This window comes from Emys orbicularis, chromosome 15 (genome assembly GCF_028017835.1).
Source record: "Emys orbicularis isolate rEmyOrb1 chromosome 15, rEmyOrb1.hap1, whole genome shotgun sequence".
Classification (NCBI taxonomy): Eukaryota; Metazoa; Chordata; order Testudines; family Emydidae; genus Emys; species Emys orbicularis.
In genome coordinates, this window is record NC_088697.1 from 7,725,650 (window position 1) to 7,729,393 (window position 3,744).

The following is a 3,744-nucleotide window of genomic DNA, read 5'->3' on the forward strand; positions in this document are numbered from 1 at the left end:
TGAGTGTTTCGCAAAAATAACAGGAGTACTTGTGGCACCTTAGAGACTAACAAATTTATTAGAGCATAAGCTTTCGTGGGCTACAACCCACTTCTTCGGATGCATATAGAGTGAACCATATATTGAGGAGATATATATACACACACATACAGAGAGCATGAACAGGTGGGAGTTGTCTTACCAACTCTGAGAGGCCAATTAAGTAAGAGGAAAAAAACTTTTGAAGTGATAATCAAGATGGCTCAGTACAGACAGTTTGATAAGAAGCAAGTGTGAAAATACTTACAAGGGGAGATAGATTCAATGTTTGTAATGGCTCAGCCATTCCCAATCCCTATTTAGCCCTGAGTTGATTGTGTCTAGTTTGCATATCAATTCAAGCTCAGCAGTCTCTCGTTGGAGTCTGTTTTTGAAGTTTTTCTGTTTTAAGATAGCCACCCGCAGGTCTGTCAAAGAATGGCCAGACAGGTTAAAGTGTTCTCCCACTGGTTTTTGAGTATTATGATTCCTGATGTCAGATTTGTGTCCATTAATTCTTTTGCGTAGAGACTGTCCGGTTTGGCCAATGTACATGGCAGAGGGGCATTGCTGGCACATGATGGCATATATCACATTGGTAGATGTGCAGGTGAACGAGCCACAGATGGTATGGCTGATGTGATTAGGCCCTATGATGGTGTCACTTGAATAGATATGTGGACAGAGTTGGCATCGGGCTTTGTTACAAGGATAGGTTCCTGGGTCAGTGTTTTTGTTCAGTGATGTGTGGTTGCTGGTGAGTATTTGCTTTAGGTTGGGGGATTGTCTGTAAGCGAGGACAGGTCTGTCTCCCAAGATCTGTGAGAGTAAAGGATCATCTTTCAGGATAGGTTGTAGATCTCTGATGATGCGCTGGAGAGGTTACGACAGCACCTCCTTTGTCAGCCTTTTTGATAATGATGTCAGGGTTGTTTCTGAGGCTGTAGATGGCGTTGTGTTCAGCATGGCTGAGGTTATGGGGCAAGTGATGTTGCTTATCCACAATTTCAGCCTTTGCACGTTGACGGAAGCAATCTATGTAGAAATCCAGTCTGTTGTTTCGACCGTCCGGAGGAGTCCACGCAGAATCCTTTTGTTTGTAGTGCTGGTAGGGGGGATTCTGTGGGTTAGTATGCTGTTCAGAGGTATGTTGGAAATATTCTTTGAGTCGGAGACGTCGAAAGTAGGATTCTAGGTCACCGCAGATATCTATTCAAGTGACACCATCATAGGGCCTAATCACATCAGCCATACCATCTGTGGCTCGTTCACCTGCACATCTACCAATGTGATATATGCCATCATGTGCCAGCAATGCCCCTCTGCCATGTACATTGGCCAAACCGGACAGTCTCTACGCAAAAGAATTAATGGACACAAATCTGACATCAGGAATCATAATACTCAAAAACCAGTGGGAGAACACTTTAACCTGTCTGGCCATTCTTTGACAGACCTGCGGGTGGCTATCTTAAAACAGAAAAACTTCAAAAACAGACTCCAACGAGAGACTGCTGAGCTGGAATTGATATGCAAACTAGACACAATCAACTCAGGGCTAAATAGGGATTGGGAATGGCTGAGCCATTACAAACATTGAATCTATCTCCCCTTGTAAGTATTTTCACACTTGCTTCTTATCAAACTGTCTGTACTGAGCCATCTTGATTATCACTTCAAAAGTTTTTTTCCTCTTACTTAATTGGCCTCTCAGAGTTGGTAAGACAACTCCCACCTGTTCATGCTCTCTGTATGTGTGTGTATATATATCTCCTCAATATATGGTTCACTCTATATGCATCCGAAGAAGTGGGTTGTAGCCCACGAAAGCTTATGCTCTAATAAATTTGTTAGTCTCTAAGGTGCCACAAGTACTCCTGTTATTTTTGCGGATACAGACTAACACGGCTGCTACTCTGAAACCTGTCATTGAGTGTTTCCATTCATTTCAGGTATCCCTATTCAGTGGAACTCCTGAACATAATGGAAATGGATATGCAATTATTTTTGTTAAAGGAAGAAGCTTGCAAGGGGGCACTTGGATTTGAACCAAGGACCACTTGATCTGCAGTCAAACACTCTACCACTGAGCTATACCCCCATGACATGTGTGTAGGTAAGTCAGTGATATTAAGGAGTTTGAAGGACAGGCCCTGCCTCAGAGAGCTCCTTTTCCATTCCCAGACCACAGTGGTTTTAAAAATGGGGTTTGATTAAACTTTATATATACATGTAGACACCACAACTTGCACACCCACTGACATAGCTTCCCCCAGTGACATAGCTACCACCTCTCGGGGAGATGGATTAACTACACTGATGGGACAGCTCTCTCCCATCTGCTTAGAGCATCTTCATTATTTATGAATAAGTAGGAAATAACCTACTGAATGGACAGTAACCAATTTATCAAATATTGCTGTGTCTGCATTCAATATGGGTAACTGGTCATATTGGGCTGGATTAGTAGGAGCATTGCAAGCAGATCAAGGGAAGTGACTATTCCCCTCTATTCGGCACTGGTGAGGCCACATCTGAAGCATTGCATCCAGTTTTCTCCCCCCCCCCCCCCACTACAGAAACAAATTGGAGAGAGTGTAGGGGAGGGCAACAAAAATGATTACGGGAAAAGGTCTTACGAGGAGAGCCTGAGTGAACTGGGATTATTTAGTCTGCAGAAGAGAAGAATGAGGGGGATTTGATAGCTGCTTTAAACTACCTGAAAGGGGGTTCCAAAGAGGATGGATCTAGACTGTTCTCAGTGGTATCAACTGACAGAATAAGGAGTAATGGTCTCAAGTTGCAGTGGGGGAGGTGTAGGTTGGATATTAGGAAACACTATTTCACTAGGACGGTGGTGAAGAACTGGAATGGGTTACCTAGGGAGGTGGTGGAATCTCCATCCTTAGAGGTTTATAAGGGCCTGCTTGGCAAAGCCCTGGCTGGGATGATTTAGTTGGTGTTGGTCCTGCTTTGAGCAGGGGGTAGGACTAGATGACATCCTGAGGTCTCTTCCAACCCTGATTGAGGGTTAGAATAACATTTCCAACTGTTGGTTGAGCTAAGTGCAAATCCCTGTTATAACCCTCCTCCCCCGTTCAGTAGCCCTAGGGCATGTTCCATGTTCATGCTGCTGAGTCAGCTTCCTGCAATGGGTTTTAGCCTTCCCAGAGGTAATTTGTGAGGGCTCACCATTTTCAGATGTTCTTGTGTAATTCCCATCCATCCAATTCAAATGAGTTTGAAATTACTCATAGCAACATTCTTTCACCTACTTTGGTAAACTGAGAATAGTTAGCAAATGTTGTACTGAGATACCAGTCAGTGGGGAACAGAGTAATAGTCATTTGTAAACCAGTTGCATTAAGAACCACAGGTCTCTGGATGGGGGTAGACCACCATGGGGATGGGTGTGTCACAGAAAATTTGGAAGGAAGTGGTGGAGTAGGGGGTGGAAGAGGTTTAATTATGGTATATTTTCCCTGGGTCCCAAAAGAGGCAGCATGACATGTCCAATGAAAAAGGGGTGTCATGCCTGAAGAATTTACAATATCCACCAAAATAACAGTAATAACAAGACAAACAACACAGAACACAATTTTTTGTTGCGAGAGTGGACCCATGGTGTTCTGGGTTGTTCTTCCACTGGCGCCAGCTTGCCCATAAAGTGTCTGAAAAACAAAATAAACATTTCCTAGCCCCTTGGTGAGGACAGATTATTGCTTA

The 3,744-nt window shown here is 43.6% G+C and overlaps 1 non-coding gene across 1 annotated transcript; it reads right to left on the bottom strand.

Annotated features, from left to right (window-relative positions):
• Positions 1-2,047: 2,047 nt before the first annotated feature.
• Positions 2,048-2,119, bottom strand: TRNAC-GCA (transfer RNA cysteine (anticodon GCA)). The gene has a single exon. It is a non-coding gene; the product is annotated as a tRNA-Cys (tRNA).
• Between the last annotated feature and the right edge of the window lie 1,625 nt (positions 2,120-3,744).